Consider the following 26,474-nt stretch of genomic DNA (forward strand, 5'->3'; position numbering starts at 1 on the left):
CATGCAACAAATGTCCCCTTTGGCATGCAAGTACCTTAGGGTCATAGAACAACTTTTATCCAAAGACACAAGTGAGATCTGCTTTTTTTTCAAAATGGCCGCCAACAATACATCAGAGCCCATTGGCAATTACCACACCCCCTATATTTGCTACTGTTATAGCTATAATTACAAATTTGGTGTCAAACTGTACATTTCTGGGGTCAGGGAATCCAATTTAATAGGTTTCAAGGATGAAAACCCAATAGTTTTCTTCTTACCATGACAATCTGGGGTAAAATATGCAAATTCCATAGAAAATTAAGTGTCATCAAGGTGATTTTCCAAATCTTTCATTTTAAATAGTTTTAAGAGGTCCAGTTACTTGCATAATTTTACATGTGTCCTTTAGTAGCATTATATTTAGACCAATCAGGTGCAACCTAAGCAAACCATGAAAGGATGTACGGTGCAAACACATCTGTAAAGTAGTGTCCAATGGTCACGGCACTTCCAGTACGAAGCATTTGGACAGGCACAGCACCATCCAGCACAGCTGCAGTTGTCACTGGTCTGTGGTTTTGGAGATCTCTGGGAAAAATGCAATCTAGAATCTCACTCTTGGCTCCATGATGCATTTTTCCTGTTTTCCTGAGTGAGTAAAGGTGGATGAGTGACTGAAGGTGGATGGGGAGAACTTTCATGTGAGAATACTGCCTCATTGGTTTTGTGACCAGAATGAACAGCCAACAAAAGTTGGGTCACTTTTGCTTGTTGGTCCTTCACAATAGCCACTTCTGATTTGTTGTGTGGTTGGGAAAGTGGAGCCATGAACAACTTCAGCTTGGTGTGGTATGGGAGCAGTGAATGCCTCTTCTTGGGACCTGACCCGCTTATCCACAAACACTGTATATCGCTTCATTCCGATGTCCTTCACCTCCCTTACATTGTCGACCACATAGTCGAATAGTACCTAGTACTGCAAATCAAGACTACCTGCCAATTTGAAATGAATCAGAAAATTACCTTGTAGACAGCTTGAAATGTTGGATACTGTTCATGGTGCCTCTGTTCTTCTGACTTCTTTGTACCCTCAAATTCCTGGACTAGGCGTGCCAGCTCAGGGCGAACAATCTGCTCTTGGCGAACTGTGTCTAGGTCATCCAGGTTCTCTATGACGCCACCATGATTCTTGAGCCAATCAATGAGTTGCTCATGCATCTGGTCATGAGGGATCATGGATAATGCTCGCCTTGACTTCTGCCCTATGAAGTGACCACTTTGGAACTCCACAAACAGAGCAGGATGTCGCTCTTCTAGTGTTGCCATATTGTGTACTGTAGATGGATGGGCAGGTTCCGGGCATAGTGGGTATGATCCAGTGCAAATACCGATCAGCGCATCAGCGAATCAAGTGTCTCCATGTAGAGGGAGATGTTTGCTGAGCGACAGGACGTGACAAACGTACTTACAAAAGTACTTTATATGAAACACTAGGAAAATGTGGAGGAGCTGTACTCTTGACTAAAGAATATAATAATTGTTTAAAGGAGTGAGTGTGACGTGAACATGTCTTACCTGAAGAATGAGAAGATCCAGCTCCATGGACTTGAACCAGTAATGTGCTTGGGGCTGTGAGGCACACTGCATCTTGAGCCATGCATCAAAGGGAAGAGGGATGAGGCCCCTTAGCTCTTCATTGTCATTTGTTGCCTTCTCCACGTATTGATCATATGCCTGCTTCATGAACACATAGAGAGCAGCTACAGACACCTGATGCATGTACTGGGCTCTGCAGATGTGGTGAACACCAATGAAGGACTGAGCTTTGCCACTAGTTGAGATACCACTGTTGGTAAGCACTGTGGTCCATCCACTGCCTTCCAGCCAGTCTCCAGACACACTCCACAGCATCTTCTCCGTATGCATTGGCCCCAATGTTACCAGGAAAGAATCCTCACCAAGCTCTGTCTGGGGGAACTTCCACTGAAGTTTATTGGCCAGGGTGAACAGTGGTTGATCAGCTACCATGACTGGTGTCTGACCTGGATTTAGATAATTCAAGGTTCTCTTTCCCTAGAAGGTTTCTGACTTTCTCCAGCCACTGGTAACCTTCAATGATGTTGATGACGGGAGGCTGGATCAGGATGGCTGTTGGTATTTAGGGCAGGTACATACAAGACCTCATCAGTTGGCAGTGAAACATCTAGATCCATGGTTGTGTAGCAAGCTGTCAAGGTTTTCACACACTTCTTCCCCATCATAGCTGGATCTAGGATGTCAGTGAGAAGTGGCTCTCTGAAGAGAAGTGCTGCTGAATGCTGATGCATGTTCCATGGAGGGCTGATGCTGCTGTTGTACCACACCAATCTGTTCCCAGTGATTGATCACTGAATTGTCGATGTATGTGCTGTATATTTCCAAGCGGTGATATGACACACATAGTCCTCGATTATGCATGGCCTCCACCAGATGTCTGCTGCCAGTTTGAAGGTGTAGTTTCATTGCCAGATATAGCCATGCTGGCGTTTCCTTCTCTTTTTTATGCTGAGAAACACTGTCAGGCTTCTTGGATCTGTGTCTTACGGAGTTGAAAATGATTTGCTGCCCAGTGGATGTTGCAACCTGGGACTTCTCAGGTCAAGGAGGTGGCTGATCAATACCTGATCCATCAAGAAGCATGTGTAGGAATGATCTTAGCATGGGAGGGATCGGATCTGCTTCACAGAAGTTTGAGAAGGAACCTGTAAAAGCCTGCTTCATGGGGAGATCTCATGCCAGAGGATTTTGGTTGTGTTGAAGATGATGGACACATCGTTGCATATGTTTTTCTTCATGTCCAAAACAACAGGTGCATGCTTCAATCGAATAATAAAACTACCTATACTACTACTAGCTATACCTAGTTAGCTAACATTAGAAAGGTCTGTAATCAATAATAAAGTTATACCAACCTCATGTGTTCATCTCACATTTCTGTCATCTCAACATTTTTGTCACATCTGGAACATTTGTCACAGCCACTGGTGCACATTAACTTGCTTAGGTTGCACCTGCTTGGTCTAAATATAATGCTACTAAAGGACACATGTAACATTATGCAAGTAGCTGGACCTCTTAAAACAATTTAAAATAAAAGATTTGGAAAATCACCTTATCACACTTATTTTTGAATGAAATTAAAAATGTTTACAATCTGGGGCATATTTTACCCCAGATTGTCATGGTAAGAAGAAAAATATTGGGTTTTCATCCTTGAAACTTATTTAATTGGATTCTCTGACCGCACAAATGTACAGTTTGACACCAAATGTGTAATTATAGCTATAACAGTAGCAAATATATGGGGTGTGGTAATTGCCAATGGGCTCTGATGTATTGTTGGCGGCCATTTTGAAAAAAAAGCAGATCTCACTTGTGTCTTTGGATAAAAGTTTTTCTATCACCCTAAGGTACTTGCATGCCAAAGGGGACATTTGTTGCATGAACTGAAGTCAACGCGCTATATTTTGGTCTAACAGCCTCTACTAACACCTCAAACCAAATATTGGAGAAAATCGGCCTGAATTAAAACACACGTGTTTGCTACCATCGCGTTGGTAGCTAGCTAGCCGCTTAAAAGACCCTTGCTATCAGGGCTGCCAAGTTTCACCAAAAGTTTGGAGTGAGATTTTTTGGCGGTAGAGCGACCCAAAACTGTGCACGTTTTGGCGGCAGCGGCCCCTCTCTCCCACCCAATTATTTGTGCTAGTTTCCTGCAATTTTACATGTTGTTCATAATAAACCAGCACAAGAAATGAAAATAATTAACATTTTATAAAACAAGACAAAAATTCTGACAATATATCATATTTATGAAATTTTAATGAACAAATACAGTAGCCTACAGACTCTAAAAGAAATTGGGCCCCATCAACAGGACTCAGCCCCTTGGTCAGCAGCAGAAAGACCCCTGGTCATCATCTTATATACAGTGCATTGCTCATAGATGGCTATCATGTTATACAGTAGGCTACATACCAGGGTTTTTCCTGAGTCAGAATGAGGCCTTGGTGGTTGATCTTGTGCGCGCGTAGCGCGGCCACATTTTTTTTGAGGGACCCCCAATTGTTGTATTGTAAATTGCAATTACTATTTATTATTACTATTGTAGGAGCCAGATATGGTCCTGTGATACGTGTTGTAATTCACTGTGTGGGCATGGGGTGGCGCTGTCACAATACCTGAGGCAGGTATATCAGGTAGCACATTTGTTGTTGTTGTCGTCAGGTGTTGACCCCGGAAGGGCAAATAGGTTTGACCGCAAGGGCGCTAAGTTTGTTATTGTTATTGTTTGTACCAGTGATTAAGCCATTGATGGCACATAGTAACACAATAAATGTTTATTATGCAGCAAACCAACGACTACGGATCTTTTAACCAACAGCAACACATCAAACTAGGACGCACGGCGCGTCAACCGGACAATCCGTCGGGTTAGCATCTCAGTAGCAAGTAGTAGACTATGCTCCTTTAACAATTATTATTAATGTACCTGGTTATGTTACAGTAGAGAAACAAATGCATTTAGTAAAGACTTACGCCATATTGGTGCAACCCAGTCCAGTAGGCTACCAGATACGATGTTGTAATGTATGCACATATTTTGCTACCACGGTTGCCAGACGGAATTGACAATGTCCAGCCCAACCGGTCTAAAAGCTGCCGAATCCACCCGTCCAGTACCAAAAGTAGCCCAATCTGGCAACACTGCTGGCTACGTTCTTGCAGCTCGCGTGAACACAGGTTCTTCCATCAGCGCTCGCCTGCCGCTTCGACTGCAGACTCAAGTTAACGCGCGTGCAGAAAGATGCCACGAAACTCATGTCCGGTAAAACAAATTGTTATTTCTCGCCGTGAGAAATAGAGATGCGGCGTGAGAGAGTGAGAACTGGTTGAAATGCGTGTGTCTCACGGTGATTGCGTGAGACTTGGCAGCCCTGCTTGCTATGAACATCTAACTACATGTTTAGTACATCATAACATGCTGATAGAACATCAACATGCTAAAAACACATAACTACATAATTAGATCACACAGTCCTTGCTTTTGAACATGTCCTAACACATATGTTTGTTTACAAGCTGTGTGTGCCTAACCCAGTAGCCTAGAAGCAGCACAGCAGTGAATCCAATTCCCAAATTAAGTAGTATTTAGTTGTCCTCAAACTGTTGTCTGAGTGGGCTCTTCAACACTTAAACTTTCGTAATATGAAAAACCCCACAGATTTTTTTTTTTTTTTTTAAAGAAGCTTTTTGGTCATTTGCGCGAGTTGACAATTGCAGACAGGCAGACCTTTTCACCAGACTGTGTCACATATTTATACAGTATTATTTATACAGTATTTACACAATAGTATTTATACAGTATTTATACAGTATTATTTATATTGTATTATTTATGCAGTATTTACACAATAGTATTTATACAGTATTTATATAGTAGTATTTATTCAGTATTATTTATACAGTATTTACACAATAGTATTTATACAGTATTTATATAGTAATAATAATAATACATTTTATTTATAAAAGCACTTTACATAGGAAATCTCAGAGTGCAAAAAAAGGCTCTATTAAAAAGGTGGGTTTTAAGGCCTCGTTTAAAAGCATCCACAGACTGTGGTGCCCTTAGGTGGTCAGGGAGAGCATTCCACAGCCTGGGAGCAGCCAAGCAGAAGGCCCGATCTCCCATGGTGCGGAGCTTGGTCCTGGGGGTCTTGAGGAGGTTGGTGGCAGTAGAACGGAGGGTGCGTGAGGAGGTCTGAGGGGTATGGAGGAGTTCCTTGAGGTAGGGGGGGGCAGTTCCATGGATGCACTGGTGGGTGGGGAGGGAGACCTTGAATTCGATTCTGAGGGAGACGGGGAGCCAGTGAAGTGATTTGAGGATGGGGGTGATGTGATCATATTTGCGCACCCTCATCAGGATCCTAGCAGCGCTGTTCTGGATGTATTGAAGTTTCTGGAGGCAGCTGCTAGGAATCCCGATGAGGAGTGCGTTACAGTAGTCCAGTCTGGAGGAGACAAAGGCGTGGATGAGCTTCTCTGCATCTGCCAGAGTGAGTGCGGGACGGAGTTTGGCGATGTTCCTTAGGTGAAAAAAAGCTGTCTTGGATATATGTTTGATGTGGGTCTCGTAGGTGAGGTGAGGGTCCATTTTGACGCCCAGGTTGGTAACAGATGAGGAGAGGGGAATGTTCTGGCCAGAGAAGGTGATGCTGGTGATGGTGGATGACCGGACCTGGTGTGGTGTGCTGACTAGGATGGCTTCAGTTTTGGAGCTGTTAAGTTGTAAGAAATGTAGCTTCATCCACGCCTCTATCTCCTCCAGGCAGGTGGTTAATGTGGATAGTGGCAGGGGTGCAGAGGAGGTGGGGTTGACTCTGAGGTAGAGCTGTGTGTCATCCGCATAGCAATGGAATGACATTCCATGCCTGCGGATGACACAGCCAAGGGGGAGCATGTATAGCGTGAACAGGGTGGGGCCCAGCACCGAGCCTTGGGGGACACCGCAGGTGACGTTGTGGGTGTGTGATTTAGTAGTATTTATATAGTATTTATACAGTATTTATATAGTAGTATTTATTCAGTAGTATTTATACATTAGTATGTATTCAGTAGTATTTATACAGTAATATGTATATGGTAGTATGTATACAGTAATATGTATATGGTAGTATTTATACAGTCGTATTTATTCAGTAGTATTTATACAGTAGTATTTATTCAGTAGTATTTATATAGTAGTATTTATTCAGTAGTATTTATACAGTCGTATTTATTCAGTAGTATTTATACAGTCGTATTTATACATTAGTATTTATTCAGTAGTATTTATACAGTATTATTTATGCATTAGTATTTATTCAGTAGTATTTATACATATTTATACAGTAATATATTTATATATGGTAGTATTTATACAGTAGTATTTATACAGTAGTATTTATATAGTAGTATTTATTCAGTAGTATTTATATGGTAGTATTTATACAGTAGTATTTATATGGTAATATTTATACAGTAGTATTTATTCAGTATTATTTTTACAGTATTTATATAGTAGTATTTATTCAGTAGTATTTATACAGTATTTATATAGTATTTATACAGTAGTATTTATATGGTAGTATCTATGCAGTAGCATTTATATAGTAGTATTTATTCCGTAGTATTTATATGGTAGTATTTATACAGTAGTATTTATACGGTAGTATTTATTCAGTAGTATTTATATGGTAGTATTTATACAGTAGTATTTATACAGTAGTATTTATATAGTAGTATTTATTCAGTAGTATTTATATGGTAGTATTTATACAGTAGTATTTATTCAGTTGTATTTATACAGTAGTATGTATTCAGTAGTATTTATATAGTAGTATTTATACAGTAGTATTTATATAGTAGTATTTATTCAGTTGTATTTATACAGTAGTATGTATTCAGTAGTATTTATACAGTAGTATTTATTCAGTAGTATTTATTCAGTAGTATTTATTCAGTAGTATTTATACAGTAGTATTTATTCAGTAGTAAAGATAAAGGACAAAAGGACAAACAACAAACAACTCCACCAATCTGTGATATATTATGACCATGTAAAGGACAGTGGTGGCTGCCAAGTCCAGGACAGAATGGTCACACTGCCAAGGTCAGCACAACCATGGTCATGATTGAAATACTTTAAAGCAGGAAGGAGAAGCTGAGGAAGAGAAAGAGAGAGAGAGACAGAGAGAGACAGAGAGAGAGACAGAGACAGAGAGAGACAGAGAGAGACCGAGAGAGAGAAAGAGAGAGAGAGACAGAGAGAGAGAGAGACAGAGAGAGAGACAGAGAGAGAGAGAGAGAGAGAGAGAGAGAGAGGTTATAGAAACAGAAACAGACTGTACATAACCATGTTCCAGAGTCATGTCAGTTCAGTCCACAGCTCTGTAGGCTAGCTTACAGACGTGCGGCCGTATATCTCTCCCGTTTCCTCCAGTCTCCCCCCGCTGAGTGACACCTTCCTCTGCCGTGTACCCTACCTGAATTAGAACCTGAGTCAGAACCCAACGGACCCATGAAAGGTCCGGAAGGAGCCTATCTGACGTTCATCCTCACCCCAGATAGGATGCTACCTACTGCAGTCGACGCAGATAGGATAACCCTTTTATTCCTCCTGTTCTGCTGGCAGGGGGTGTGTGTGAGTGGACCAGGGACAGATTGATGCACTGAGAGCGATGAACCCAGGAGCATGATAAGGGACCCTTCATTCAACGAGGGGTGAGGGAGGTTCTCGTTAGGGGGGGCAGTGCGGGGTGAGGGGTGCAGGATGCAGGCAGGCTGTGATTGGAGCATCCCGAAGATGACCTCACACACAGGTGCGAGCGCTGCCTCGGGTTGTAAGGTCACACCACCACGGTGACAAAACAAGGACGTTTTTCTTTTCTCAACGCAATGCGTCGTCGGTAAAAAAAAAAAAAAGTGTCAGGAACCTCGGAGATTCGGAACGTGTTTGCGAGTCGAGAAGCAAATGGTTCTGTGGACTAGTCATAGTCATTCATCCAGAGCTGTCCCAGGCAGCTGATGGAGTGAATTTAGAGTGGCATGCAGCATTACGTGGTTTGGCAGTCATTCAAGTGCCATAACAGCGGTCTTTGGTTTTCTTAGTAACACACAAAACCTGGGGTTCTGTGGACATAATAGGTTTTCTTTTGTTTTTAAGTTATTTCTTTCTGAGTGGGTCAGTCCCCAGTCCTCATTTTATTGGACAGATACAGTGAAGACAGACAGGAAAGTAAGGAGAAGAAGGGAGAGAGAGGGCATGTCAGCAGGGCATAATGTGTGCACTGCTAGACCACAGGACCACCCCGGGCCACAGACATAATAGTTTTAAACTATTCGTTTTTTAGTATGTTTAAGCTTCAAGTCAAATGTTTCCTGTGCATTTATCAAGTGCATTTTTTCTGGTTTGTGCTCTGCTCTATATTGACAGGTTTTGTTGCTGTGCACCATTGGCTCAGAAAGTCATGCATATCTAATATTGTTCTCTGTTGGTGTTGTTGTGTTGATCTGTTTTACACTCAAGTAACCTTGAGTGGGGGGGGGGGGGAGAAACAGAACCAGCTAGCCTGCTGGGGGGGGGGGGGGGATTGAGAAACATCTGAAACTGGGCCAGAGTGAACTTTGATGACAACTTGGGGGACGGAGAGAGAGAGAGAGAGAGAGAGAGAGAGAGAGAGAGAGAGAGAGAGATAGAGAGAGAGAGAGAGAGAGAGAGAGAAAACACACACAACAATGAAGAAGTCATCATGTTATGCAGTGCTATTTCCTGTTCCCCAAAGCCTGAAATACTGTACACTCCAGATACAGCTTCCTCCATATAGATGCCAAGGCACACACACGCTGGAATGGGGACGCTCCAGAACTCAGAGGCTAACCGACAGCTTCTTCCCCCAGGCCATCAGGCTCCGAAACAAGCCCACTGTAGACAATTGACTATCATCCCCAAGCACAGCCCATGTACTCACGGACTACGAAAACCTTGAGGTCACAGCCACTTTACTACCGAACTATCTATTATGACTAGTTGTACCACTAGTGTATCCTGTATTACCTGTACTATTGTCACCTTTATCTTGTATTATGCCTATTGCCTTATTGTCTGCAAATTGTCACTTTTTAAATCTTTTTATATTGAATTATGCCTATTGCCTTAAGTCTTGAGCTGTCAGGAGGAACCGAAGCCTAAGAATTGTCCTCTCTTACACTTGTGTAATGCGACGTAACAATAAACTTGAATCTATTTATTCACTTTGGGGTCTTGTTTCCTGTGCCTCTCGCCTCCCCCATGACAATCAACAGGAACAGGCCAGTGGTGTCCACTGTGTTCCACATGGCTGGTGCCAGGCCCGGTAGATTAGCAGGGTGTTTAGGGAGCGGACACAGGGGAAGAGGCACCAAGAGGGAAAGCTGGGTTGTGGTGGCGAATACCACGTCCCGGCCTTATCTTTGATTCCAGTTCTTCTCTCTGTAGGCCCGACTGACTGTAGAGTATGTGTTCTCTTCAGTGGTGCGTCTCTAGAGAGTTCTTCTGGTGGAGGGGTGGTCCTGAGTCTTCTCAGCGAGGGCAGGTCCACTCCCCTGCATCCATGCAAACCAGACCTATTTGAAATCTTCCCCCCCAAAAAAGTATGTTGCTGTGCTTGATTGAGTTTGCCTAGGAGCCAGTGTGTGTGTGTGTGTGTGAATGAATGAATGAATGGTCTTTATTGTCATTGATATAGTACAGGTACCAAACAACGACATTTGGGAGGGGGGGCTCCCCTGGTGCTAGGAAAAAAAACAACTAAAAACAAGAAGGGAAAAGAGCTGGTTTACATAAATAAAGGCTATGTACACTATCCACTATACTATACTATACAAATAAAACACTGTGCTGTACTCTATGCTATGCTATACCTATTCTATCATTTCCTATCTCTGAACCTTATGTACCCGAGGGTTGTCATATTGCACATAGTGTTATTGCACATTCATTTAAAGTGTCGCAGTTTGCAGGTTTGAAATGTTCACAGTTGTGTTTCAGTATTGCACTTGATTTCAATCTAGTAGCTGCCATCAAATTGTCTAGATTGTCCAGGGCCTAGAACCTAGGTCTTTGCTGTGTTCAGGGCCTGAATGGCCCTGGGGTAGAAGCTGAGCTTCAGTCTGTTTGTCCTTGCGAACATGGTCCTGAACCGCCTGTCCGAGGGCAGCCGAGCAAAGTGTTCGTACCCAGGGTGGGATGGGTCTCTGGAGATCTTGGAGGCCTTCCTGAGGCAGTGTGTGTTGTACACTGTGTGTGTGTGTGTGTGTGTGTGTGTGTGTGTGTGTGTGTGTGTGTGTGCGTGTGTGTGTGTGTGTGCGTGCGTGTGCATGCCTGCGCTTGCGTGTGTGTGTGCGCATATCAGGTTAATCAGTACATCTTTTATCTGTGTGCATTCCCAGAGTCACACTGACAAGCATAAGGATTGTCTGGAGGTGGCAATATTCTTTACCAAATCCTAAGTACACCCTCAAACGGAGACTAACATTTGTAAAAACATTTATAATCAGCCGTTCTTGGAATGTTCCTCCTTGACCTTTTGTTTCAGTGCTCAGCGCTGACCGGAATGTTAAGATGGCGTGGCAGGCCAGACTAGGCAGGCCATCAAGGGCACTCTTGCGCCCATCCTTTGTTTATACATCAGCGGCTGAGCTGTTCCCATCTGTTTACTATACTCCCGGCCCGCCGAGGCGCAAACCGACTTAGGTGGAGTGCCAGAAAGCAGAGGTAAACAGGGGGGATTTGTCGATTGAAATGTTGATTGAAATGTATCCCGTTGTGACGCACTTTGCAACACAATTTCAATTGTCTTTCAAGAGTGAGTGATCCCTTCCTCTCCGGTCCATGACGTTGGAGCGCTGGTGTTGTGAAACTAATAAGTGACGTATTCTGGAGCAGAATGCACAAGGTTCACTTTAGTGTTCTACCCGCTGATAATGACAGAACCACTAAGAAGAAATAAGACTGAGTGTCAGTGTATCCGTAAGAGATGGCTCGTTGGTTGAGACAGTTTGTTGAACCGTGCTCTTAGTGGTAACTCAGGATCTGAAAGAAGTAATATCTGCATCGTAGCTGAGAAGTGAGAATAAAACGGACTATTTGCAAAGCTAACTTGGAGTTATTGATATTAAGAACCTGCATGTGAGGATGCAACACTAGACATTGCCGTCTTCAATATCATTGTGTTCTATAAGTTTTAATACACATCCTCATCTCTCTCCCTTTTCCAGGAACTAAATATATCTAGGATTGTTATTAGGATATCTATGAGGCATGTGTGCACACCATTATGATTTGTGGGACCATATTGTCATGTCTATGATTGCCACGCCCCTCAGGCGAGTTCATTCTATAATAAAGCGTGCTCGAGTGAAGACCTGAAGTTCGACGTGTCGTCCCCAGTTATTAACTATTGATTAGATTCTGCAAGGTCTAGTAGAGATTCAACATTGGCGACGAGGAGAAACATGTATTTGTAATTACAAGAATCAAGTTTAGCTAGTTAGTATGGAGAAAACCGGGATTCAACATTTCGCATGCTACACAGAGCCAGCCACGCTAGGTCCGAGATGGAAGCGTTGGCTAACGTCGTTCGATTGATTGATTGATTGAAAACTTTATTAGAAGATTTGTAGGTACATGACAGTACATATTACATACAAGGTCAACTAACAGGATAAAAACCCAAGAAAGCCACTGGCTTATTTCAATTGGGGTCCTTGATTCTCAATTCATCGTTACATGTAAGACAGACGGAAAAAAAAAAAACTAGTACTATCTACAAGATAATACAGACAAATAACTATTACTATCTACAAGATAAAAATACATCCATCATGGGAAGAACAATACAACAAAACATCAGGTATGTACAGCGGGTAGGACAGGTGGGGACATACACCACAGGTGGGGGCGGGGGACAAAACACAAAGTATGTACAGTGGGTAGTTCGGGTCTTTTAATCTGATTTTTGATTTAGAGGGTCCAGTTACGGATTGCAGCCTCCTGTAAATGTTTTTTGAGAGTGGTTTTGAAGGTGGGCAGTGTTTTGCACTCCTTTAAGATTATAGGAAGGGCGTTCCACATTTTTACTGCATAGTTTGCAAACGAGTTTAACCCCTTGTTTGTGGTGCAACGCGGTTGAACGTGGTTCGTGGAGCTTCCTCTGGTGTTGTATGTGTGGTGTTCACTTTTTGGAAGTATGTTGACAGGTACTTGGGTGTCTTTGTGGTGTAGCGTATCTTGAAGACCAGGCCCAGTGCAAGCTGCTGCACTCTGTCAACTACTCGTAGCCAATCAAGGCTCAAAAAATGAGCAGCGGTTAGATGTGTCCTAGGGTTGAGGCCTAGCAGAAGCCTAACCAGTTTATTTTGGGCTGTCTGGAGTCTTGTTTTATGGGCCTTTGTGGTTCTATAGTACCATGATGTTACGGCATAGTCGAAGTGACATTGAATGAGAGCTCCTGATAGGGTCCTCAGTGTGTTTTTACTGACAAGTGAGGATATCCTGTACAAGAATCTAGTTCTATGGTTCACTTTTTTGATTACTTTTGCTGCCATTTTATCTCCGGAAAGATTTGCCTCTAAGATGGAGCCCAGGTATGTAATATCCTCTTTTCTTGTGATATTAATGTTACCCACTTTTATTTTAAAATGTTCAGCCTTTCTGAGTTTAGATGGGGATCCGTATAGGATGGTTTCAGTTTTACCTAGGTGTATTGATAGTTTATTGTCAGCTAGCCAGATGCAGATTCTACTCAGTTCAGTGCTTAGCGCTTTTTCCACCTGCAATATGTCCCTGTCAGAGACCAGCAGAGCCGAGTCATCCGCGAACAGGAACAAATTGCAATCACATGCTGATGACATGTCATTCACATATATTAGGAACAGTAAAGGTCCCAATATGCTTCCTTGTGGAACGCCGCAGGTCACTGGGAGGGGGGGGGACAGTGTTCCGTTCACACTAACCACCTGTTCCCTCCCCTCTAAGTAGGATTGCATCCAGCTCACCGATGTTCTATCGAACCCAATTGCTTTCAGTTTATCTAACAATATGTGACACAGCCCAATGAAAAGGGCTACCTGTAGGCGAAATCATTTTTCAGTTTTTTACATGTGCTTAAACTACAGATTGTAAGCTTTCAAATGATGCATCATACATTGAAATCGGAAACAAATTGAAGACGACATGAGTATTTGAAAGTTGCTACACCGGAAATCACTAAGCACATAAAATCCCCATCAAAGATAATGAATCCCCATCAAACAACAAGAAACGAAGTCATTGTGTTATAGATTACACTTATTTAATGAACGTAAAACGGTTCGGAAAAATAACGAGTGGGTACTTCACATCTTCGAGTTGAATGTTAGCAAAAAAAACGAAAATCTGAAAAAAAAATATATATAAAATAAAGACGAATTTGACGTCTTTCTCATTTCCGAGAGGTGTCCAGAAACACCAGGAGCAGTCACATATGTGGTGATCTACTGTGTCGAAGGCCTTCTGGAGGTCCAGCATGACCATGCCGCAGTATTTGCCCGAGTCCACCTCATGGTTGATGTGGTCGTTCAAATAGAGAAGGCATGTGTCAGTGGAATGGGATATATGCGGACGGAAAAGGGCTCATCTTGGATGACGATTCACCTAATACTACAAAGCAAAGGAGACGTGCACTATTACTACATCTAGTTGGACCAGACGTTCAGGATGTTTTTTCAACTTTACCGGACAACGGTGATGCAACGGACTACATGAAGACGGTCGAGGCTTTGAACGCATACTTCGTGCCCCAAGTCAACACAGCGCTAGCAAGGTACGCGTTTCAAAAAATGCACCAGAAACCAGGTGAGACAGTGCAGCAATTTGCTACACGCCTGAGACAAGCTGTGAGAGACTGTGGATATGGGGGAGATTCTGATAACCAGATAAGGGATGCAATTCTAAGCAAAGGAACATCAGAGTATCTGCGTAGGAAGCTTTTGGAAGAGGGTCGTGGATTGACATTAGCAGTTTCAATGGAAATAGCTGCTCGTTGTGAGAGCATCGAGGAGCAAATGGCGGACATGTCATGCACAACGACCAGAGCTACTTCGGAGACTGTTAACCGAGTTGATCACAATGAAAAAAAGGGATGGCAAAACTGGAACGAGAAAGGTAAACCGAACAGAGACAATAGAAGTGATGGAAAGTGTTACAGATGTGGAAATTCTGATCACATTGGCCGAGATCCAAAATGCCCCGCACGCGGCGTGACATGCCACAAGTGTCAGGGTAAAGATAATTTTGCAAAGGTGTGCTGCACTAAAGGCGAGAAAGTGAAACAGAAAGTTAACAATGTAGAAGAAGAGGAAATTGTACTCATATTGTTCCAGTGAACCATTAACTGTCAAGGGTGCCTTTACATGTAATGTGTCAATAGGAAACAAAACTGAACATGCAGAATTCATTGTAATCAGGGGGAAAGGTGAACCACTGCTGGGAAAAGACACAGCGATGAGACTGGGCGTCCTGAGAATAGGTGCCGACGTTGCTGCTGTCACAGAGACAAAGCAAACACTCCAACAACAATACCCTGAAGTGTTCAGTGGAGTCGGGAAACTAAAAACAAGACAAGTTAGTCTACACATTAACCCAGAGGTTAAACCAGTAGCCCAGCCACTCAGGCGAATTCCATTTCACCTCCGGGGGGCAGTAGAGTCCAGAATAAAATAATTGGAGAATTTAGACATTATTGAACCAGTGAATTGTCCCAAAACCTGGAAACGATGTCCGACTATGCCTGGATATGAGACGGGCCAACGAAGCCATAGTGAGGGAACGCTTCCCAATCCCCACTGTGGATGAGCTACTCCAAGGGATGAATGGCTTGACCATATTCAGCAAGTTAGACTTGAAGTGGGGCTACCACCAACTCGAACTGACTCCTGAATCGCGTGAGATCACCACGTTCGCTGTGCACAACGGCGTGTACAGGTACAAAAGACTGTTGTTCGGTGTGTCATCTGCTAGCGAGCAATACCAGCACGAGATAGCCAATACCTTGGCTGGAATTGAAGGGGTTGAAAACATATCCGATGACGTGATCATACATGCACGTGACCAAGCCATGCATGACAAACGACTGCACGCCGTTATGGCGAGACTCAGAGAAGCAGGATTGACACTAAATCCAGAGAAGTGTCAGTTCAACATGGACAGACTAATTTTCATGGGAATTCTGTTGTCAGAGAAGGGCATTGGTCCAACAGAAGAGAGGGTGCGAGCTGTGACAGAAGCACGGGAGCCAGAGAGCGACACGGAGGTGCGTAGTTTCCTGGGGCTGGTCGGATACAGCAGCAGATTTATCCCTCAGTTTGCTACAATGTCAGAGCCACTGAGACGCCTGACAAGGAAGGACACGCCATTCATATTCGGGCCAGACCAGAAGCAAGCATTCAGTGCTCTTAAAACAGCGCTCGCCAGAGCGACCACCCTTGCTTATTTCGACAAGGACGCGCCGACGCAGGTAATAGCTGATGCAAGCCCTGTAGGATTAGGTGCAGTCCTGGTGCAGAACCAGAAAGGAATCAACGTTCCTGTGTGCTACGTGAGCCGCAGCCTGACAGACTGTGAACGGAGATACTCGCAGACAGAGCGAAAGGCACTAGGTCTAGTTTGGGCCTGCGAGAGACTTCATCCATACCTGTATGGGAGACAGTTTGATCTAGTCACAGATCACAAACCACTAGAAGTGATCTATGGTCCCCGTTCCAAACCCTGTGCGCGGATAGAACGATGGGTTCTTAGGCTACAGCCCTACGAATTCACAATTGTCCACATAGCAGGGAAGTGCAACATCGCTGATTCGCTATCAAGACTCCTGTCAAGCAGTGTGAAACAGGCCAAGCACAAGCATGGAGCTGATGAGTATGTGAGGTTTGTGGCGGTGAACGCAACACCGAGAGCACTCACCACCCGAGAAGTGGAGGAGGCATCCGCTGCTGACCCTGAGCTTCAGGAGGTACGCGAAGCCATAGCGACTGGACACTTTGAAAAGTGCAAACCATATGCTGTCGTTGCAGGCGAGCTATGCACAGTAGGATACCTTGTTCTGAGAGGCACACGCATAGTGTTGCCACAGGCCTTGCGGACGCGGGCACTTGCACTAGCCCACGAAGGACATCTGGGTATAGTGGGAACAAAGCAGCATCTCAGGACTAAAGTGTGGTGGCCTGGCATGGATAGGGCAGCTGAGAGACACTGTAAAGCCTGCCACGGATGTCAGATAGTGGCTAGCAGTGGCGGCTGGCCGATAGAGGGCGCTGGGGCGCCGCCCCCACCTTCACTTCCTAGTTGCGATTTGTAAAAGTTTTTTTTAAAAATAAACATTGTTTATTCACAAAATGCGGCTGATATTCTGTCGGCGCCTATCAGCATTCATTAAAAATCCTCCAATACAATAAACATTTTTATCTGTGTGTGTGTAAAATTCACTGTTAAAATACATAGGGGGAGGACGCGGGACGCCGGTCGAATGCAAGTCTATCGCAGGCCAAATACTTTTCGCTTACACGTGAGCTGTAGCAGCGCTCCAATTGGCTGTCTCCTATTTCCCGGCCGGGGCGCAAAAATTTGCGCCTTGAATATCCGGTTGTATATCCAGCATATGCTCCAATGCGGAAGTCCTGAGGACTTCCGACTTCCGGGCACGACTGCTCTCCTAACAAATTACGTTTTTTACAATGTAAGGAGGATTTATTTCTGTAAACAAATTGAAACAAATGGATTAGAAGGAGGAATCTTTTGTTCCTAACTTGAGGATATTGCAACTGGACCTATTACCGAAGTCAAACTTATCTCGTTTGTGGTCGCAATCTCCGCACCGGCTGTTTGTTGATTGTTTGATATAGGTTACTCAAGTTGTATGGCCAACGCTGCTGGCAGCAGAGAGTTAAGAAATCTAAGAAGCGATCTAAAACAAAAAGTTACGGTGATGGACCGCGGAGAACTTGCATATGAGAGAAGTCATACGTGAAGAGCTTGACTCCGCATTTGATCTGAAACTTAAACCAATTAAAGAATGTCTGGATTCACTCCGCAAGGATATGATTTCCAATACGACCAAGGTAAAGGACCTGGAAACAGCCGCTAACGAGACGGAACGCCGTCTAACTGATATCGAACAAAAACTTTCTCAACCCCGCGGGAGGCTAACGTGAGGTATGGGCTGTTATTTCCAGCAAGCTTATTGTCACATTTGCTAACAACACTGCCTCCTTCACGGACCACAGAGAGGCCATGGCACACTACATCCAGGTAATTAAACCAACTCTATAATCCTGACTACATCAATGGCTAACATCAATACCTGAACAACAGCCCACTATAATGGGCAATGTGACAGTAGACAATGTAATGAATCCTGGATTGATGGAGATGCCTATAGGCTACGTGACATTTAATTGGAGTCCCTGACTATGACGAATATATGATATGTATGTATATATGAATAACAATTGATATGGATCAATTTATACCTCTTATTAGATTATAAATACTCTGGTTGTTATGTTTGCCTTTTGGTTGACAGCAAAAGGGAGAGAGAAGGATAGGGAGGGAGAGAAGGAGAGAGAGCAGGATGGTGTCGGCACACCAGAGAGAGAGAGAGAGAGAGAGAGAGAGAGACAGCAAGAACCAGGTGAGAAAGTGGACAGGTAGTCAAGACCACATAAGTAAGTAGCCTTGAGAACCGATGGTTCTCGAGCCTAATGGCCCATAGGGAAGGAGCCTATCTCCTGTTTCCGTAGCGTGAGGCAGCTTAATGTACAAGTTAGTACACCCCCTGGACATGACGCTGGTATGTCGCAGGGTCTTACCCCCTGGGGGGGGGGGGTCCATGCCACGGTCCATGCCACCCCCCCAAGGCAGCAAACCTAGGGGAAACACTGATATTCTCATGCTAAAATCGACTGTAAATCCAGATTTTAAAGTTGATATTCTTCCCCGTGGAGCATGCCCCCATAACCTGTGCCCCACCCAAAATGTTTAGCACCAGCCGCCACTGGTGGATAGACCTGACCCACCTGAACCGCTGAGACCCACACCGCTACCTGATGGACCCTGGCGGGATGTCGCCATTGACCTACTGGGGCCTCTCCCGTCCAACCACTCCATTTTAGTGGTAGTAGACAATTTCAGCCGGTATTATGAATATGACGTCATGACCACAACCACATCAGAAAAGGTCATAGACAGTCTGGAGTCAATATTCAGTCGACATGGACTGCCAGTCACAATCAAGACTGACAATGGACCCCAGTTCAGATCTGAACAATTTAGACTGTACTGTGAGGAAAACGGCATCACACACATCAAAACCACACCGAAATACGCTCAGGCCAACGGAGAAGTTGAGCGTCAGAACGCGTCACTGATGAAGAGGATTCGGATTGCTCAATCAGAGGGACTGGATTGGAAAAAGGAACTGAGAAAATATGTGACAATCTACAGGAGCATCATCCATCCCTCCACAGGTAAAAGCCCTGCCGAACTGCTTTTCAACAGAAAGATGAGAGGAAAGCTACCGGAACTGATTGAAGTGAACACAGATCAGGAAGTGTGTGACCGTGACGCTGAGCAGAAGGCAAAGAGTAAGCTGTATGCTGATACACGCAGAGGAGCACAGCAGTCAGAGGTCAGTGTCGGTGACACTGTTCTCCTGAAACAGGACAAAACTGACAAGTTCTCTACCACATTCAACGCGACACCACACAAGATCATCAGTAGGGCCGGAAACAAAGTGGTAGTGGAATCGCCAACAGGAGCACGGTATTCGAGGAACACCACCTTTGTTAAGAGATCCGAAGGAAAATGACTGAAACAAGGGACATTCCAAGAAGAGGAGGACACACAGGAAACTGAGGACACAGAAATCAGAGAGGCAACAGAAGAACACACACACGCCACTGATAATCAGAGTCCACAAGCCGAACATAACTATGACACACAAATACAGACAGGCGTGCCAGACAGGCCGCAAAGGATCAAGCGAACACCCAGTAGACTGTCTGACTATGTTTTGAAGTGAAGAGGATTCTCAATGTGTTAAAAAAAAAAAAAAAAAAGAGTTGAAAAAAAAAATGTTTTGATTTCTAATTTGGAAAATACAGTGATTTATAATAATAAGAAAAAATGTTACCTGATGTTATACCAGCTGACCATTAAGAAGTGTCAAAGGATATTTTGATAATTACTGAAATATGATTTAGAATGCAATTTAGCTACATTAAGGTTAGTATAATCATCAGCTGTGTTTGTTGGTTAGTAAGAGTTTAATGCCAAGAAAAGGGGGGATGTCATGTCTATGATTGCCACGCCCCTCAGGCGAGTTCATTCTATAATAAAGCGTGCTGGAGTGAAGACCTGAAGTTCGACGTGTCGTCCCCAGTTATTAACTATTGATTAGATTCTGCAAGGTCTAGTAGAGATTCAACACATATCAACAGTGGATTGATGGAAACTAGACTTAAAAATATATATTTTTGTAGTCTACTCCTTTAAGCTTATAGATCTAAACGCAATCCCATGGGTAAGTATTGGAAACAAGTTTAAGAGCTTAATCAAAAACAGGCATGACACTGACCAAACACTTTATTAGGAACACTTGTACACCTTCTCGTTCATGGAGGTGGTGTAATGGTGTGGGGAATGTTTTCTTGGCACACTTTGGGGCCGTTAATACCAATCAATCATCGCTTGAATGCCACAGCCTATTTGAATATTGTTGTTGACGGTGTGCATCCCTTCATGGCCGCAATGTACCCATCTTCTAATGGCTACTTCCAGCATGATAATGCACCATGTCATAAAGCAAAAGTCATGTCAGACTGGTTTCATGAACATGACAATGAGTTCAGTGTTCTTCAGTGGCCTTCCCAGTTACCAGATCTGAATCCAACACCTTTGGCATGTGGTAGAACAGGAGATTCACAGATTGAAACCTGAAAAATCTGCAGGAATTGCATGATACAATAATGTGATCATAGACCATAATCACAAGGGAATGTTTCCAACATCTTTTGGAATCAATGCCATGCTGAATTGAGACTAGTATAGTGTTCCTAATAAAGTGTTCGGTGAGTGTATATTGCTTGTTCATGTTAAGTAAAGCGCTATCAATATTAGCTATTTTGCATTCCTTGCCAGTCTTGTTGAAATTGCCTGATGAGAACATCAATGAAGATGACGCCACTAGGGGTGCTCTTGAGCCAAAAGGGGTCCCCTTAAAAGTCTGAATTAATGTCCACACCCAGAACTGTCCGGAATATTTTGGAAAAGCATACTCAGGCAGAATGGCAGAGTTGTTTCCTGACCCACACAATGTGTAATGATTAAAATGCAAATCAGAGACCCTATCAAATCAAACATTCTTCATCCCGAAATCACGTAAACTATCCTTGCACTCAGGTGGACTATGGGGTGAATATCAATTTCAGCTTTGTTTTAAATGAATTAGTCACAAATATTTTCACTTGACATTATTTGGTATTTTGTGTAATTCTGTGACAAATCTAGTCAGGTTGTAACTTGTAATACAACAAAAGTCCAGGCGGGTGATACTTACTGAAGGCACTGTAATTTAAGGTTAAATGTACTTCCAATTATAATTCTTATAATTCTTATAATTCCAACTTCATAATGGTTAGAAACTAAATTAACCAGTAGGCCTACACACAGAACACAGAAGAAATGTTGATACTGTTCGTATCATATTGTACAACTCAACACGGCTTTTAATGGTCAACAAAAGCGTATTGATTTTACTTGAAGATATTCCATAGAATTATCTCTCTATGTAAACTTCTTCCACTACTATTATACTTTTAGTCAGTTGAGCAACCACATGACGACTCGACTGAAATGTTCCTTTCTAGTTTGCATTTAGAAATCCATAGTGTACCTTTAAAAGTTGGAATGTGACAATTGCACACAATGCAGTGTGTACATATCACCACGAACCGTCAAGATTATAACTTTTATCGCAGAGTGTGACGTATTGGTTAGCATGTTCAAAGTGCAGTGAATTTGACTGTGCGGTGAGTTAAGAGTGAACGATGAGAGTTGATGATGAGGCGATAGACCAGTCACTCTCTACGTCCTTACTAGTTCGGCTGTAACGTATGACAGCGACAGACGAGCCGTCTTCAAGCCAGCCCACTCCGATAATGGCTTGAGACTTGGTTGGAAACCTCCGGAGTGCAGTGGTTGCTCTCATCTGGGACAGCGTTTTTACTCGTTTCAGACCTGACGTGCTCTAGAATTGTACTCCTTTTTGGTGCATGTTTTGAGCAAAAACCAAAATGACTCCGGTAAGTCAATGAATCAGAGAATTTGTCAATTCATATTGATAATCCTGTAACTGATACTGATAGGCTACATATGGGGACTGACAATTATTACATTGAGAAGGCAGTTATTAGATTATGTTTTGCAAATAGACTTGGGCTATGTGGAACGATACGATACCAGCCTATTTTGTAAACATATACAGTATGTTGCAAAACATAATCTAATAACTGCCTTGTCAATGTCATAATTGTATATATATAATCATAGAATTTTAGGGTCTTCATGGGACATCATCTGAAATGTGTGCAAGGAGCCTAAATGTGACAGTTTATTGCACTATGGCAATCTATAATTGATGTCATGGTAATCTGCAAAAATTCATTCCTTAATCAATTGCAAATGCTTGAGAGCAGCTAAACTCAGGATTGAGCCCGAGAGACCTTTCTGATCAGTTAATACATCATATTTGTTTTCTGTGTGGTTTTGCCTGAAAAACCTCCTAACTTATTGCTCTAGCCTCTCTTGAGAATTGAGCTCTAAATGAGCTGACTGTGACGTTTTTCCTTCCTTCTGAAGAAAATAGCATAACTTTCACTTCTTTGTTGGGGGTGGATGTGCCCTCTCCCTGTAGATCTGCTCCGAACCAGCTTTGTGTCTTTAGACAGTCATTAGTCTCCTAGGAAACAGTTAACGATTGATGCCCCAATAAGGTTGAAATAAAGGACGTGTCATGGAAAAAACCCACAAAAGTTGAGGAAGTCTTATGGCAGGGCGTATGGGCTGTGTGTCTGACCAGTGCGCTGATGGGACTGTATATTGCCTTGCCGCTTGGCTATGTCCCTTAATATGAGCCTGATGACTGATGTGCTGCAGGAGCTTATCTTATATAACACTGAGACTGGGAGGCGTTATTGAAAGGAAAATCTAGGACACCAAGGACACTAAAGGACAACATTTCCTGCTGATTCAGTAACCTCTCTAGAACATATTATTATTATTATTTTTAATTATATTAATTATGATGATCCATTAAAACGTTGAACATGTATCTCGCATTGCCTTTGCAATGAACCTATGCCAACCATTGGTATATTCTTCATAGTCAAGACAACTAACCATTGCGTTTATGCACACCACCAGTCACCAACCTCCCCACACCTAGGACAGAATCTGGCCTCAAGGGAAATGACAGGAGAGCATAGTTGGGAACCTTCCAGAAGTATCAGGCCTCTCCATGTTGTGCTTTAGCGAGTGGCCTAAGGCCTGGAGGCATCCGGAGTGGCTCCCTGTCTATATCTGCCACATCTTGACAACAGACCACAGAGTCTTCATGCCCACACGTTCTCCTCTCCGACCTTCCCTCTGAGACAAGATGGCCGGAGAGTGGGGGACTTTGGACTGAGTCAAAGCTTTGAATAAGTTCAGGTTTAAAGCAACAGTTCAATCCTCTTCTGTGCTGTTGTTTTGTTTCTTCCCAGAACTACTAATAGCAGAGGAATCCGCAGGACAGCTCTATGTTCAAGACCTCACATGGAAGAGGGTGTTACTGTTTGTGTTGATATTTAGTCATAAAAAAAAGGAGGAGGGTAAAGATTGTTGTTCAGGTTTTTCAGAACTTTTCTTCTGGATCAGAATGATCCTGATTCTTTTTTTTGCTATCCAGGATCAGATCTTATCTGGCTGAATTTGAGTCGTATAGGGGGGGAAATCAGCCAGCTTGATCTGATCCTGGATCAGAGAAAATAATCGGGATCGTTCTGATCCAGATGAAAAGTTCTGAACAACTGTGTGCCCTGAGGACCCGTCCCTTTGTCCTCTACCTGCAGGACGAGACAGGAAGTGTTGTTAGTCTGGGAAAGTGGTCCCCTTATCTGACCCATTGATCTAACCCACTGTTTCATAATGGGCTTGATGAAGTTATAATTAGAACAGGAATTTCAATTTGGCTTCAGTCGCTGAGTGGATGGTGAGGTGTGTTCATGGACAGACAAACAGGCTTGTTTGCGAGACCACTTGTCAGCTACTTGTCTATACTGAGCTTATCGCCTATCCCTGATATATTATTAACTGCTATCGCACACTGTCTGCAACACCACATCCTTGAATAACACCATTCGTCAACAGGGCAGCTCTAGGCTCTAGGCACTGGGAATGTCAAAAAAATGATGAAGCCTTTGTCTGTGGGGCTCTGTGCTTTCCAGCGAAGCTCAAGGATATCATTTGCGTTGCGGAACTACTAGATAACTTTTTCATTTCCTTGTGGTCACGTCGCTAGTTGGACTCGCTTCCTGTTTTCCTGTATGTGTTTTCTTTTTTTTGTGAGTCATGACACTGAACCAAACACAGTCTTGGTGGGATTCTAGATGTATAATATATCCTACTAAAGGTGTAACAACACATTTAGAAGCATGCTTATGTATGAGAAGGCCTATATACATCCCTGTAACTCATATAGCCTTTTACGTGTCATTGAATATGCTTGCTCCATGCTGCAGACTAAAATGAAGTGGCCAGTCTCAACATGACATCCCTTTCTGCGAGCCAGCCACTCAGCCAGCCAGTTCTATCAGTTTCCTTTGCCCCATGATCCTTTGCATCCAAGGCAGGCAGCTCTCTGGATGCTCCTTTCGATAAGAACACCTTTTAGACAAAACAACAAACCTTGCACTCTTGTAGTTAGATGGAGTAGATGGTTCTTAACTGAAAAACAACAACAATGATGAAAAGGAGCTAGAACAAATTCGAAGTGAACAAAGTCGATTTTATTTTTTTTATTATTCCATTGGAACAACGAACCCTATCTTTGTTCGTCCACATGTAAACCAAGTATCTTTACGTTTGTGGAAAACCTCCAGCTGGTAAACAGGGGAGAGAGAGAGTGTTAATAAAGCCCCTGACTGGATCAGAACATTCCCAGTGAGCTTCCCCCCTGAGGAGACTGGCTCTCTGATTGCGTAGGGGGGAAACCTTCAACGCTCCGCCACCCATAAGGAAAAGCCATCCAGATGCATTGTCATTCCAAAACACTTAGGAAACCACAAAACAATAGGCCCTCTTTAGGAATTTAAAACACGCTGATCATAATTTGCATCTGGATATGCACAAATCAAGTTATCGTAAAAAAAAACATCACAGCCTATATCAGGGTCATTCTGGATCTGATGTGGAATGTGTTTGCAGATTGGGCAGAAGAACGTGCTATCTCTGAGAGCTTTTCACATTATGTATCTATCTATATCACATTACCTATCGATCTATCTATCTGTCTATCTTTCTATCTGTGTCTGTCTGTCTGTCTGTCTGTCTATCTATCTATCTGTCTGTCTATCGATCTATCTATCTGTCTATCTGTCTATCCATCTATCTGTCTGTCTATCTATCTATCTATCTATCTATCTATCTATCTATCTATCTATCTATCTATCTATCTAGGCAAGGCAAGTTTATTTGTATAGCACATTTCATACAACAGGGGCAATTCAAAGTGCTTTACATACATTGTTTAAAAATACAGCAAGAGGAGCATAATAAGAAAATAAAAATTACAATGAATAAAAGCAAACATAAGAAGTAAATAGATAAAACATTTACTTAATGGAAAAAAGACATTGATAGAAGTGTTTGTGTTTACAGTTTTTCTCAGTCGCTTTGGTGCATTTCTCACATCACTATTAACATTTTCACAACAGTTAGTGCATTTCTCAAAACAATTAGTACAAACTGCAAAACCTAGTTGATAACCTGCAAAAGCGTGTCACTTGCTCAAAATGGATAGTTCATTCCTCAAAAGCAAGTATTCATGTCAATGAAAGTGTCAGTGTCATCAAAATGAAAAGTCCTGACACCATTGTTTATGAACAAGATAGTCAAATGGATTTGTCATGTTTTCATTATGACAGTTCACTCTGTAAGTGTTTTCCAATGCAAAAAAGTCAGATCTTGGTGACACTACCTGAAAATGCTCAAGACAGTACTACATTATTTGCACGGCCATTTGAAATCTACAGTGGGTTACACATGACTGTATTTAGTGAGGTAAATGAGTACAAGACACTGAATACGTATGTTTCACATTTTTACTGCATATGCTCTTTGCAATTCTAATTTGTTCACAGCATTGTGCAAAAGAAAAATACAAACGTATTTACAACAAACATAAGAAACACCCTTTGGGTGGAGCTGTGCACAACTGTAAACAATATTGCAGTACATATTGGAACTGAATTGGAACATACAACATACACAGTACTGTAAATCATTCATTCACATCCAGACGTTCCTGTCTGTCTGGCCACATATTTTCATCGACATCACAGCGAATATCATCCCTGGCAATGCAGCGAGGAAAGTATCTCCTTGAGTGGCGAATCCACCCTCTGCAGGGCTGTGCTGTGATGTCATTACATGCTGCATTCATGGCCGCTAGCAAGGCCATTTGGGAATGTGGATGTCGGTCATATACAGTGCCTTGCAAAAGTATTCACCCCCCTTGGCTTTTTACCTATTTTATTACATTACAACCTGTAATTTAAACATTTTTTTAATCCGAATTTTA

General features: G+C 42.9%; 1 protein-coding gene across 1 annotated transcript in view; it reads left to right on the forward strand.

Annotated features, from left to right (window-relative positions):
* Positions 1-21,843: 21,843 nt before the first annotated feature.
* The window catches only part of exoc3l2b (exocyst complex component 3-like 2b), a 55,424-nt gene continuing 50,793 nt past the window's right edge, over positions 21,844-26,474 (forward strand). Inside the window, exon 1 of the mRNA XM_080532799.1 lies at positions 21,844-21,939. The gene's annotated coding sequence lies outside the window, so the exon portion shown is untranslated. The remainder of the gene's footprint in view (positions 21,940-26,474) is intronic.

Source organism: Nansenia antarctica, assembly GCF_963989245.1.
Source record: "Nansenia antarctica genome assembly, chromosome: 5".
Taxonomy (NCBI): Eukaryota; Metazoa; Chordata; class Actinopteri; order Argentiniformes; family Microstomatidae; genus Nansenia; species Nansenia antarctica.